The sequence below is a fragment of the Phocoena sinus genome, chromosome 7, assembly GCF_008692025.1.
Source record: "Phocoena sinus isolate mPhoSin1 chromosome 7, mPhoSin1.pri, whole genome shotgun sequence".
In the NCBI taxonomy this organism is placed as follows: Eukaryota; Metazoa; Chordata; class Mammalia; order Artiodactyla; family Phocoenidae; genus Phocoena; species Phocoena sinus.
The window spans coordinates 79,805,677-79,820,202 of record NC_045769.1 but is presented as its reverse complement, the minus strand read 5'-3'; the positions used below and the strand labels follow the sequence as shown (position 1 = coordinate 79,820,202).

General features: G+C 43.5%; 1 protein-coding gene across 1 annotated transcript in view; it reads right to left on the bottom strand.

Moving 5' to 3' along the window:
• The window catches only part of NEB (nebulin), a 277,224-nt gene that overhangs the window by 242,115 nt on the left and 20,583 nt on the right, over window positions 1-14,526 (bottom strand). Inside the window, 1 exon segment of the mRNA XM_032636744.1 lies at window positions 10,014-10,126. The gene's annotated coding sequence lies outside the window, so the exon portion shown is untranslated.

Sequence of the window (14,526 nt, the reverse complement as noted above, 5' to 3'; positions counted from 1 at the left end):
CAGCACTAAGGGAAGTTGTACTGCCCAGCAAGCTGCAGACCAGAAGTGCCAAGGAATTAACACACTACCCCAAGTCACCAGCTACCACACTCAATAGTGCCTGTCAGGAGTTTTTGTATAAATACCCCATCTCCCTCCCACCTTGGTAGGAATAATTTTGAGGCGTGTGCTTTGCAATGATCCCAGTTTCCCTGAGGCTTAATAGTTCTGTCTTCCCTTCCCTGTATAACATGCCTTTCTTTACTGGAGTTGCTTGTGCTTCTTAAATAAAGTACTTTCACTTAAATCCATCTTCAGCGTCTGCACCTGGGAAAACCCACACTAAGACTCGTTATATCCAATGGCCATTTCACAATGAGGAAGGGAAGTTCTCAAAAACAGGTTATACTGCAAAGGGGCATAGTTGTCAAGGAAAATCTCACCTCCAACATGCTGAAGCTCTCCAAAGGCCACTCCAGTGAGTAAGTCATGATTGCCTCGCCTATGCCTTTGAGCCCCCCTAAAATGCTCCCCTCTATCTTCTCAGCTAATTTGTGTCTAAATCCTTCCTAGAAGCTACATCAAAATGTAACTATACCATTCTCTAGGAGAGTTCCCAAAGTATGGTCCCAGGACCAGCAGCATTAGGATCACCTGGGAACTTGCTAAAAATGCAAATCTTGGGCCCCTACTCCAGCCTATTGTATTAGATTCTCTTGGGTAGGGGCCCAGCATCGTTATTTTAACAAGCCCTCCAAGTGATTCTGATGCACGATGAAATGTGAGAACTACTGTTCTAGGAAGCATTTCCTGTCACCCACAATCTGACTGTAAAAACCTCCAACTCCAGTTCTTACCCTCTTCCACATTTATTCAAACTCTCAGCGCCACCTCGTAAATCTCTCTCATGATGACCTCTTTTCTCCTTCTCCATTGTCACTGCTTTAATTCAGGCCGATCCATACGTCTCACCTGAATTATCAATGCAGTCTCCCAACTGGTCTCCCAGAATCCGTGCTTCCCATCTATTCTCCATCAGCCCTGGTGTGTGTGTGTCTAAAATGCAAATGTGTTGTGTCCCTCTAGTGCTTCAAATGCTTCCATTGCAGTCTGTCATCTAAAGGTAAGTTTAAGATCCTTAGGCTCTTCATGGAAGGCCATTTGTGCTTTGTCTCCTGCCTAACTTTTCCTGGACTTCAGACACACCTCCCCTTTCACTTCCTCAGGTAGTGCCTGAACCGTCTCTATCACAGCTACATTCCTTAGGGTCTTAAAAACCCCACAAGTGCCCTCCTTAAACAAGCCATAGCCATGTAAAAAACAACTCTTCAAGACAAAATCAAATTTTGGAGGGGATCAGTAGCCTAAAGCAACTCAGGCTGCATGGGTGAAGAGAAAAGGAGGATGGAGAGGCCAAAGCTAGATTTTTCTCTACTTTTTCAGTTTTCCTCTGGGTAGGTCTTACCCCTCAGGGCCCAGTCAAGCCACTTGTTTTCCAGCCCATTCTGCATTCACTGTCTTTGGCTCTAGGACTTATTTTGTCCCTAAACTCTTTGAGATGAATTCCTCCTCCGTAAACTAGAGATAAATGCTTGCCTTGTGTATCACATGGGGCTGGATGAGGCTCAAATGAGAAAACATTTATAACAAGCTTTGAAAGCTCTGAGGTATAGATACAAGACAAAAGTAAGGTATTGCTGTTAAATAACTGAGACAATTACACTAGCCAACATTTAGTGAGCACTAATTATTTGCCAGGCCTAATCTGACTGTAAAATGCATCATTTTATTTAATCCTTTTAAAGCTCCATGAGTAAAATACTATGATAATCCCATTTCACATAAGAGGAAACTTAAGAGGCAGCAGAAATTGCAAACAACCTGCCCAACATTACTTAGAAGTAATGGAGCCAAGATTCAAACCCAGGTAGTGTCACTCCAGAGCCCAATTTCTTAACCCCTGTGTGCTACTGCCTCCCGAGCATGTCTGTGACTGTGGGGATGTGACATTATCCAAAGGGCCTGACATATTCTAGGGTAGGCCAGTTGAGCTCACTGTACAGGGGTCAATCTATTGCTCTATCGTCCGTCCATCCATCTACCTGCTCACTGGTCATCCATTCATTGTCCTCCATTGGTGGCCAGAGCGGTGAAGAGTCTTGTCCCTGAGGTTGGAGCACCTGAGTGCAAGGATACTAATAGTGTGACCTTGAGCAAGTAACCTACCTGCTATGTACCTTGGGTTCCTTTCCTGTAAAATGAGGAAGACATCTGTATTGGCCTCATAAAATTTTCTGCAGATTGAGAGAATTTCTGTAAAAAGGTGAGCACAGTGCCTAATACGTGGTGAGTGTTCAATAAATGTTGGTTCTTATTATCATTTCTCTGGGGGCAGTAGCAATGTGGTGAGGTAAAGCAATATTCTCTACCAAACTGTGAAGAATATATTATAGGAGCCATCACAATGTCTCTGGAGAATGCTTGCCGCACTTAGAAAACTGTCTTGAGCCCTTGAGCTGTCTTTGGGTCATCAGACAAGAGCAAACAGGCTCAAGACCTGGGGTCAACACAGTGTTGAACGCGGAGCTCACTGCTGCAAATAGCAGCCACCTGTGGGCTGGACAGAATGTGTCCACCCTCTGGCAAGGAGTCAGGGGCATGAGGGTGTGAGGAAAACTAAGCCAGAGCAAAGGCAGTGTGTGTGGGCTCAGTGGGCAGAAGGGAAGGAACTAAGCACATTTCAATCAAAAATGGCTTCTTTTCAAGGGGGGTTGTGCTATCTGTGAGGCCCAGCCTCATTTTCACAAAGGGCCTCAAGAGGAGGCCTCTGAAGTTAAGTCTAGTGAGGTTACACAATAGCTGACCAAGATAAACTGACAGGATTAAAATAAGTTGCCGTTCATCAGGGAACTTAAAACTTGGATCCCACTTCCTAGAGTACACTGTAAATTAAGATTTTTAAGTAAGTTCTGCAATTTTCTCATGAATAACATAATTATATTGCATTCTGTTTTTGTTTTATAAGTTAATTTGTTGATTGAAAACATTTAAGTATCCCATAATATTTATAATCTTGTAATCCTGATACAAAATTTTTTCAAGAGTTGTTTTTTAATAGATTATGAGTCTCCAAAGAGAAAGTGGAACAGGCCAGGCACTGAGTCTCCTGAAGCTTTACATTGACTTTTACAAAATGAACATCAGGATGTGATGGGTGGAATTGTATCCCCCCAACCCTCGCCCCAAAAAGGTACGTTGAAGTTCTAAATCCCCAGGATCTGAGAATGTGACCTCATGTGGAAACAGTGTTGTTGAAGATGTAATTAGTGAAGATGAGGTCATACTGGAGTAGCATAGGCCCTTAAAGAGTATGACTGGTGTCTTCACAAAAAGACGAGAAGCACAGAGGAGACTGTCATGTGCAGAGACAGAGAGACACAAAGGAGAAGATGGCCACATGAAGATGGAGGCAGAGATTGGAGTGATGCATCTACAAGCCAAGGAACCAAGGATTACCTGCAAACACCAGGAGCAAGAAGAGGCAAGACTGGATTCTCTCCTATAGCTTTCAGAGGGAGCATGGTCCTGCCAACACCTTGATTTCAGACTTCCAGCCTCCAGAACAGTAAGACAGTAAATTTCTATTAGTTCAAGCCAGCCAGTTTGTGGTACTTTGTTACAACAGCTCTAGCAAACTATTACACAAGGTTACATCTGCCCTCTATTTTCACAGCCTCTGTTAGATGGTCCAGGCATCTGTTAGAACAGGATCCCATGTGTTGCCTTATGTTTGTCTTCTCTTATTGGGCTATAAGCAGGAGTGGTGGTGTTTATTCATCTATAACTCAGCACATAATAGTTGCTCGATAAATGCACGTTTGACTGAACGAATGAATCTCAAAGAACCTCTGGGATTCACCTTGGCTGCTGGTCCACCTTCAGCCTCCAGCCCTTGAATACTGAACTATTTTCCAACTTAATAGGTATACAAAGGTGCTAGGTGTGAGAAACCAGGGCAGCAGCAAATGGCCCTGGAGGACATTGTGGGATCTGAGACACTGAGTTGGTCACACAGCCTTGACCTCAGATCTGCCCCTTACCTCTGAGTAGCCTTCAGTCACACACTTTTGGGCCTTTTAAAAAGTAAGTTTATTGCCTTACTGATTTGCCTGGGAAACAACTCCTTGAAACTAAAAATGAGTATCACTTCAATGTCCAGTGCACATGTGGGAGATATTAGCTGTAATTCAGTGTTTCTCCTTCTCCATATATAATGCACACACATGTGAACACACACACATACACAAGTAGATGTGTATGTAGGTGTGTGTATAAATTTCTGATGTTGGTGTCAACAGTCTTTGAGTTGATATTCAATGACTTTTACAATTAGGCTACTGTGATGATTACTACACAGCCATTGGTTGAAAATAATCATGTTATCATTAAACATGTCAGTTCTAGAAAGATGAAATACATAACAAAAGGAAAAGAAATGGTAAAACAAAAATCAATTCATTAAAGGTTATGTGTTTTCAGAAGTATTGGACATTTTAAATTCTTCAAAATGTATAACTTCAAAGATACCCAATTTATACCTCACTAGGAAAAGTTGTATTTTGTTATTTACCCCTAGATGCAAACTGAGTTATTTCTAACAGAACCATCATGATTTGAACACTGGAACCATCCAGTCAACCTCAATAGTTGCCCAGAGGATCAGATGGAAAAGAGAACGACTACGTGCTTATCATCTGTTTCCCATATGCATGAGAAAAGATCCAGAAAAATCCAAATTCTCAGGACAACTGGCCTTCAAATCAGTCACCAGAGAGAGAAATGCTTCCTGCCGCTGGCTAAACTGACCACACTGCAGTAAATACACCTCGTGTTCAATGGTCAGAATCTTGATTGTCTTGTGCAGTGGTATAAACGGTATCAGAAAACTGAGAGAACTCTGACTCATCTAGGTGCACACCTACCCACACAGGTGTTTTAGATGTGACACTTGGTTACCACGGGCCTTCCTTTCTCTGAATCGACACTCTGGCCTGTCTACCTGCCAAGCAGAGTGAATTTCAATAGTTTGCCAGAGGGTTAAAGAGACTGTGGCTTTTAAACTGAGATATGTTAAATACATTAAAAACAGTTTTTTTGTTTTTTTGTTTGTTTTTTTAATCTTTTGGCCATGCCACCCAGCCTGTGGGATCTTATTTCCCCACCAGGGATCGAACCCACGTCCCCTGCATTAGAAGCTCGGAGTCTTAACAACTGGACAGCCAGGGAAGTGCCTGAAAATCAGCTATTGTTATAGACCTGAGAACACTTTTTTTTTTTTAACATTTAAAAATACTCTACCTGATCGTGGTCTTTTGACCATGGTCTTTGAGGCCCTGGGTGGCTGGAAGGAGTTTTCTTGGAGTTACCCTAGGAATAGCTGACAGTAGAATTTCTCCATTTTCCCCCCTCCTTTACATATTGGATTTTGCTCCTGATAAACAAGGCAGAATTTGGTTTTTCATTTTAATGCATTATAGTAGCTACTCAGTAAATATTTATTGAATGTTCCAATAGATTCAAAATATATGTGCTCAGTGAATTTTGGATTAACAGATGCTAAATGATGTCACTGCTTATGAATGCAAGCCAGACTAAAAAGACCTAGTCAACAAAAGCTGTAGGAATGACACACGGGTGACAACTTTCCTCTTGGTACTGCCTTATGGGTATTTCATGCAGCATGGGCTAGTCCTCTTGGGGAAGAGAGGAAACTCAGAGGTGTTGAGGTCCTTTCATGACTTTTAACAGCTTCATGTAAACAGAGAAACCAAGCTAAAAAGCAATCAAACTCCTCAATCCAATGTGGCTGAAACCACAGAGGACCCTGAGGCTGTTTGGGAGATATGAGTATCCCAAAGAGATCTGGGTCAATACCCAGTTCCTATCAACACTAGCTCAGTAGATTCCCTCTCTTTAAAGAATTTATTTATTTTTATTTTTATTTTTTTAAATTAATTGGATCCCTCTTTGAGATCCACGCTCAGCAATGCCCAGAGGCCAGATGCATTCTGGATGGCATCTCCCTTTTGTGCTAGCAGGACAACAGGAAGGCATGCCAACCCGAGCCCTAGTGAAAGCCTTCAAGGCTGAGGTCCTGAACGTTTCCTCTGTTTGCTGGCCACATAGGTTCCTGAACTTGCCACCATGCCTATTTTACAATTTTCAAAAATCAAAATATGTAGCACTGGGCTTCCCTGGTGGCACAGTGTTTGAGAGTCCGCCCGCTGATGCAGGGGATATGGGTTCGTGCCCCGGTCCAGGAGGATCCCACATGCTATGGAGCGGCTGGGCTCGTGAGCCATGGCTGCTGGGCCTGTGCATCTGGAGCCTGTGCTCCGCAACGGGAGAGGCCACAGCAGTGGGAGGCCCACGTACTGCAAAAAAAAAAAAATATATATATAGCACTTTTATTAGAGCTATTCTTAACATGCGAATGTATACACATGTACACACACACACACACACAACCAGGGCATATAATTAGTGCAGATGATATACATAGGCTCATGAACGAAGCTTGTGCTGGAGACATTGCTGGACCAGCAAGTTATGACTCTGCCCCACCAAAGCATTCATCCAGTGAATATTTATTGAGTGCCAATTAATGTGCTAGGAATTGTGATGTGGATATGGTGATGACTGAAAAGGACAAAGTCTCTATCCTCCTGAATTTACATACCAGTGAGGAAGACAGATAGTATACAAGGGGACAGATCAAAGTTCTAAGAGGAGAGGGAAGGGCGGCAAGGCAAGCTTGTCAGGAGAGCCACGGAAGCTCTGTGATACGGTGAAGTTGGAGCACAGGCCTCAATGAAACGAGAGTGAGCCATATGAGTGTCTGAGGGAGACCATTCTGGGCAGAAGAAACAGCAAATATAATGGCCCTGAGGGAGGGATATGCCTGACTTATTTAAGCAAAAGCCAAGCCAAGGAGGCTGGAAGGGATTGATGGAGGAGATTAGCATGGAACCCTTCAGAACACATTAGAGTCAGATCCCATCGTCCCTGATCATGCTTTTGGAAGGTTATGAGTCAGGGAGTGACAGCCACGTGCACTGTGGTCCACATCGATAATCCTGGAAAGGGCGTTAGTTCTGACGATTGGGTGTCTTGCACAGACTTTTCAGAGGTGGCCAGAGGGCCACCATTCCTTGCAGAGAGTAAGTTCCAATCCCAGTCTCTTGGAGCTAATTCAGGAGTGGGCATCATTCTGCCCACTGTTTCTCTCCTTCCTCCTTCTCCTCCCACTCAGGAGCTGTCCCTCCTCAATAGACTTCTAGGAAAGGTAAACTGGGGAGAGGAGACAAAATGCAAACCACGAGTCTTTCAACTTGGTCCAAGTGTAGGTAAGGAAGGGTGAACCGACAGCTGATCTGAGGTCTGGGAAGTAGCTGATCCGTGTCCATCATTAGTATCTGCCCTTTTTGCTTTAGATTCGTGAAACCAGTCCCAGCCTGGCTCTTTTTTACTCAATTATCAGTTTATTTTATTCTGTTATTTCTTTTCTTTGTTTTAGAGGGCTTGAACTTGCCCCTCTGGAGAGTAGATGTCCACATGCTTCGGCCCATGCAGCCAGGCCCCCGGGAGACACCGAGGCCAGGAAAGCAATGGTTTTACTTCTTTGCTTTCAAAAGGTTGTATTGAAATAAAGACCGAAGATAATATGGGAACAGCTTCTGCACAACACATAATTATTTGGCTTAGCAAATATTTTAAAAATAAGCTAGGAAAGTATAGGCACTGCCATTGATTGCCCCCGTGTTCTCACAGAGGAGAAAATACAAGGGAAAAGGGAAAGGTGGGATGTGATAGGGCTTCTCTCTTCATTCTAAATAGTGAACTCAGAGTTTGAAAAACACAAGATGAACTGGAAGCCATTCTCTTGCCAGCCTCCTGCCTTCATTCATAAACTTCACAATTTCTCCAAGGAGCCCTACGATGTCCACTTCCCCCGCCCACCTCCCTCCCCAGCCTCCCTCTCTCACCTACAGCACCTCTCACCTCTCAGCACCACTGGAGATGGGAGGGAGCTGGGAGAAGCAGTTTTTCCCTGTTACACATGGACTGAACAGCTCTGAGAACCAAAATAGAATGAAAGTCCCCACGCCTGGAGTGAGATCCAATCTCCTGCATCGGCCTGCTTCCTGCCCCTCCAGGCTCACTTCTCCCCAGAGTGGGCTCCAATCCCCTTGGCCTTCTTCCTGGGAGCTCCAGGCTTCAGACCTACTGTGACCCCTGCCTGGAACATTCTTCCCCCAAATAGTCACTGGGCTCCCTTCCTCCCATCATTAAGCTGCTGCCCAAATAGCACTTCCTTCCACCGTGTGCCGGCCAGCGCTTGCCAGCCCAGCCACTCTCCATCACATTGCCTTGCTTTATTGTCCCTCGCGGTGCTCATCACCAACTAGCCATCACCATGTATTTGTCTATTCATTATCTGTCTCCCTCCCCGGGAAACAGGCACCTCGAGAGCAGGGACCTCGGGAGTTGCTCCTGGCTGTGAAATTGTCCCTGGTGTGTGAAAGGTACACAACAAACTTCAATGAGTGAGAACAGATTTAGAATTTTTGTGAGTATAATACACTAGAAATTACTTCCCAGTTTATGGCATTCATTTTAGAAATGAGAAAAATGAGGCCCACCCAGAGAGGTCAACTGACTTGCCCGAGGTTACACAGCCAGTTAGCAGCAGAACCTGGGGCTAGAAGTCCAGGGGTCCTGATTCTCCTGGGCCAATGTTCATCCTACCAAACCCAGCTGCCTTTGATTCATTTATATCCTCTCTCCCCCTCTCTCCTTCTTTTCCTTATAATGAACCACAAAGGAAATCTCAAGTTAATGATATTCATTAAGTTATTTCCTGCCTTAACATTTTGAGCCAAGAAAGGAAGGAAGTTTAGAGCTACTGAGTAAACATCGGTGCTAGGGCCTGCAAGAAAGGGATTCCTACCAAATTTGATAGATGAGGACACTGGCCATCAGAGAAGGTAAGGAAGATGGCTATTTAGCTGCAGCGCTGACACCAGAGCCCTCTCTCCTATGTGTGTGGCTGGGCTCCCACGTCGAACCGCCAGCATCAGACTCTGTGTCTCCTTTCGAGTATCCCTGTCACTATGATGACTCTGGAGCCATAGCCTCTCCGATTCTTAATGAGCCACTGAGCTGTCCCTCATCAGCTTTGTGGCAGCAGCCCTACCTTTGATTCAGGGCTCAGGGTATGTGTGTTGGGGGTTGAGGGGAGCGTGTGGGCAGAGAGGTATTTCCTGGAATGATAGCTCATCTGGATGCCCATCCTCTGAGGGTTCCATGGACTGAGGTAAACTTGAAGATAGTCACCTTTCCCAGGAGTCACTCTCATCCTCCCTCATGCGTTAACTCACAGGCAACAGAAAGAGCAGTTGGATGTTCTAAGCTAGAAAGCACTAGGCAAAATCACCTTTGAAAGTAACAAGCCCAGCTAGCACTGAGCAAATGTAGGCTTGGACGTGCATGTTCAAGCACCAGAGTGAACCAGCCGGTCCTGGAGTGGTGATCTGACTTGGTCTTCTCTTCTTCCTCCCCTCAATACCACAGACATACACACACTCTCTCTCTCACACACACACAGAGTTTTAGTTTTTGTTCAGAGGTAGGCAACCACAGAGTTGGAACTTGGAAACACAGTCATAGGTTAATATTATGTGGAAGAGGGATTAGACAGAATCCCTGAGCAGCTCCAAATGGCAGAATGAGGCTCAATGGAGGGCGAGGGGGGTCACAGAGAGGTAGACTAGGGGCTAACATAGACAGAGACATTCTTATAACTAGAGCTGTCTGACGAAGGAGCAGCCTGCTTGGTGAGGTAATAGTTGCTGTAACTCAAAGGGTATAGAAGACGGCAGTACAACCTCTGATTAGGAGTGCTGGGGGGCCCTCGGCATCCCACAGTCCTTCCAACTCTACGACTCTAAGAGAACTTGAAATAGTTTGCTTACTGTCAACTTTCGTTGAATCATTTGCTGAATCATCATTTCCTAAAGTCACTGTGACTCACACATGGTTCATAAGCAAAGCTTTTATCTTCATAACCCAAATGCGTTGTTTGAATCTGTAAGAAAGAAGATAAATTTATAAACAGGGGGTTCATTTTTTTGCCTTTAACTTACATATATTTCTATATTTTAACTCTCTCCTGTGATATATTTAGAAAGAACATCACTACAGATAGTATGCTTGGACGGCACAGTCAAAATGTCCTCAAAACCCAGGGCGTCAAAATTCATGTCCTGCTCTCTGAACCAGCCAGATAAATCCTATTAGCCTAGAAATCTCTGCTCAGCACCCCAGACTCAGTTTATACCTGTCTGGGGCGACAGAGAGAACTCACTAACCTTCTTCTTAAACAAGTAGGGAGGGCTTCCCTGGTGGCGCAGTGGTTGAGAGTCCGCCTGCTGATGCTAGGGCACACGGGTTCGTGCCCCGGTCCGGGAGGATCCCACATGCCGCGAAGCGGCTGGGCCCGTGAGCCTGCGCGACCGGAGCCTGCGCATCTGGAGCCTGTGCTCCGCAACGGGAGAGGCCACAACAGTGAGAGGCCCGCGTACCGCAAAAAAAAAAAAAAACCCAAAAAAACAAAAAACAAAACTAGGGAAATATTGTCCATTTCCATTGTGAACCTACCGTGTGACCTTGGGAAAGTTACTAGCTTCTCCAAGACTCGGTTTCCTCATGTGAAATATAGAGATTACAACAGTACCTAGCATACAGAGTTACTGTTAGCACTAAATTAAATAATACATGTAATATACTTTTTGCAATACAGGACACATGGTAAAAAAAAAAGGTTAGCTACTATTATTATTCTTAACTTCATTGAACTTTATTAGAAATTACTATAAAGAAAGTGTGTATATATATAAAAAAGAATGAAATTTTGCCATTTGCAACAACACGGATGGACTTGGAGGGTATTACACTAAGTGAAATAAACAGAGAAAGACAAATACTGTATGATATCACTTATGTGTGGAATCTAAAAAATGAAACAAACTAGTGAGTATAATAAAAAAGGAAACAGACTCACACATATAAAGAACAAACCAGTGGTTACCAGTGGGGAGAGGGAAAGGGGGAGGGGCAAGATAGGGGTAGGGGATTAAGAGGTACAAACTACTATGCATAAAGTAAATAAGCTACAAGGGGGACTTCCCTGGTGGTCCAGTGGTTAAGTCTCTGAGCTTCCACTGCAGGGGGCGCAGGTTTGATCCCTGGTCCGGGAAATAAGATCCCACATGCTGCATGGTGCGGCCAAAAAAAAAAAATGCTACAAGGATATATTGTACAATACAGGTAATATAGCCAACATTTTATAATAACTAAAAATGGAGCATAACCTTTAAAAATTGTGAATCACTATAGTGTACACCTGTAACATGTAATATTATACATCAACTACACTTTAATAAAAAGAATTTTTTTTAAGAAAAATACTAAAGAATTATGCCCTAAAAATCTCTTTCACATAAAACAAGTCTGAAGATAAGCAGTCTTGGGCTAGTATGCAGCTTCCAAGCATTATTAATGACCCAGTCTCCTTTCTTCTCTAGAAATTTTAGCATGTGATACCCATTCTCAAATCACCTCCTGGTTCAAGATGGTTGCTAGAGCTCAAGCCACTTCATCTGCTTTCCAAGTAGCAGGAAAAAAGGGGAAAGATAAACATGCATTTTCCTAGAGTCCCCCAGAACATTTCTGCTTGTATCAATATTTTATAGGCCGGAACTCATCCACATGTTCACACTTAACTGCAAAGGAACTTGGAAAAAGTAATATTTAATTCGGAGCAGTAAGAAGCTCAGCTAAAAATCAGGGTTAGATTACTAAGGAGGAGAGGAAAAGATATCAGAGTAAGTAACTAGCAGTTTCTGCCAAAACCTCCAACCTCACTTCCAGCCAAATCTGCTGGCCACTCGCTTTCACTGGTCCTGTCTTTCAGAGGCTCACCTGCTCAGTGTCTCCCAAATATTGCTCTTGTGTGCCCTTGTGCATCATTCCTCCTGGCTTGGAGCACCTCCCAGCTTCACTTCACTACTCTGAGGCCTCCTTTTTCAAGGCTTCTGTCAGGGCTCTCCCCATCCACAGAGCATCCTGACGCCATTTTCCACTGTAATCCAGAAAATGCCACCCCTGTGTTTTACCTTGTTATCTGAAATTTACCTCTACAATGATCATGTGAGTCTGTCTGTTAGGCATAGGGCCGAGTTTGTTTTTAATCAAGTTCCTGGCAAAATAAGTTTCTTACTTACTGTAAATATTCAATATATATTTGTTTCTGTTATCAATGACAGTGATAGACAAGATCTGGACTCAAGAGTTTAAAAGTTTGAGGAATTATTCCAGCTAGTCAAATTCCCTTTGCTCCTATGAGTAGATTCATGAAACTAACCCTCCTTGGAGTTAGTTTCCAAAGAAAGATAGAGAAGATTTAGGGAGTGGCAAAATTTATATAAAATTCACAGGGAACATTTTTAAAAGTCTTTATAAGCCCTTTTTATGGATAAAGTCAAGGCTTCCTGGATAGTTTCTGGTCTCTGTTTAACTTTGCAAAGGCTACTGAAGCTCTTAGAGTTTCATTAGACAATCTAATGAAGTCTGACCCTCCCATTACACAGATGGGCAAAGTGAGATAAACTAAGCCTAGAGATAAAATGTCTTGGCCCAGGTAGTGCCAGAACTAGGCGACTGTTTCCAGATACGCTCCAGATCCCTTACCGCTAAGCCACAGCACAATGACAGAGGATCTTTGTTTCCATTTCTAAAGAAATGAGATGATTAATCACTCTGCTGTACCCATCGCTCTCCTCTAGACTCTCTGTCAGCAGCCCAGATTCAGACTCTCCAATCAATTGAGGAATGCCAGTTCTAAGGAATTTACATGCTAAACAAATCCAGACTTCTGAAGGCCTTAAATTAGAAATGGGGATTCCAAATCTTATCCTAGCCTCCCCTTCCAGCCTTTTGGTCTCTGTGGAGCATTCCCAATATCTAAGCAGACAAGCCATTTTATTGCCTTGTCATATTTACAGTTTAGAACTTGCTGTTGTGCTGTGTTTTCTTTTCTCAGATCTAGTCCGAAGACTAAATAGGAAGGTGACATCAAACAGTTGGGCAAACACAGCTGTTGGAAGCTGCCCCGAGCACTCTGGGAAAGCAGTTGGTCCCCCTCCAGTAACACGCAGGGGCAGGCTGGCAAGGAAAGGTCATTGGCTACCAAATAGCAAGCTCACTCTGAGGCGCCTGAGATGTGACAGTTGTTTGGAGTCCATTAATGCTGATTTTATTCAAGAGTTTGTTGTTTTTCAGGGCAACCATGGATTATTATGACTACTAACATTTGCTGTTTATTGAGTGTCTATGGTGTAAACAGAAAAGGGAATGTGTCCATCTTCAAGAAGCTGGCAAACACGCTACATGTGGGCTGGGAAGGGGGTACATTTCGTTCTGGCTGATCAACAGATGGTCCCACAACAGCCCTTGGAGGCCTCACAGGTCACACAAACCCACTCCTCATTCCCCACCTGGGCCACGGAGGTGCTGGGACCTTCGAGGGCAGAGGAGGTGTGGAGTGGGGGAGGGGAGTGTTGGGCATAAGCCCGAGTCACACATTTCCAACCTCTTTTATTTCCAGAGAGCCACATGGGCATAAATTGCAGCCAAGACAGTGAAGTCTCCTACAGTAAATGCAAGTAACTACAGACAATAAGGAGAACTCAAAAATGCTCATTCTGAAAGACTCCAAAAAATGACTCCAAGCAGATTCTTCATAGCACCATGGGTTTTATTGAAAAGTGGAAGGAACTCTAATATCTTCAAATCCAGTCTCCCTGTCCTCCACACAACAGTCCTGTCAGATAAATTTTAGTGCCCGTTTGAACCATTCCAAGGTCTGGGATTCCTCAATTTTGTGAGGCAGGTTTATTAGTAATGCCCTGCTTTGGTTCTGTAATTGTTCAATGGGAAATCTTTGAGTGGCAAGGACCCAGACTCGAGTAAGAAAGAGAAGTAAGAAAGAATCAAATGCTGCAGAGTTCTGTAACTTAAACAATACCATAAACAAAGTCAAAAGAAAATTGGTAAAACAAAATTGCGATACGTACAAGAATGGGTTGAATTTCCCTAATATAAAAAAGCACTTGTATAGCAACTTGAAAAAGGAATCAAATTTTAAAAGAGAAAAGGCTATGAATAGGCAGTTCACAGGATAAAAAAGGACCAATAAGCAGATGAAAAGAGCTTTTATTGCACATATTAGAAAATTGCAAATTCAAGCAATAAAATGCCATTTTTCACCAGTGCTTGAATAATGTCAAATCATCTGACAATACCCAGAATAGGGGGAAACAAACACTCTCATACTTCTTGAAGAGCAATTTGGTTATGACTATTGAAATTTAAAATGAACACAGCCTTTGAAATTTAGTTCATGAGTATACTTTTGTAAGTACACAG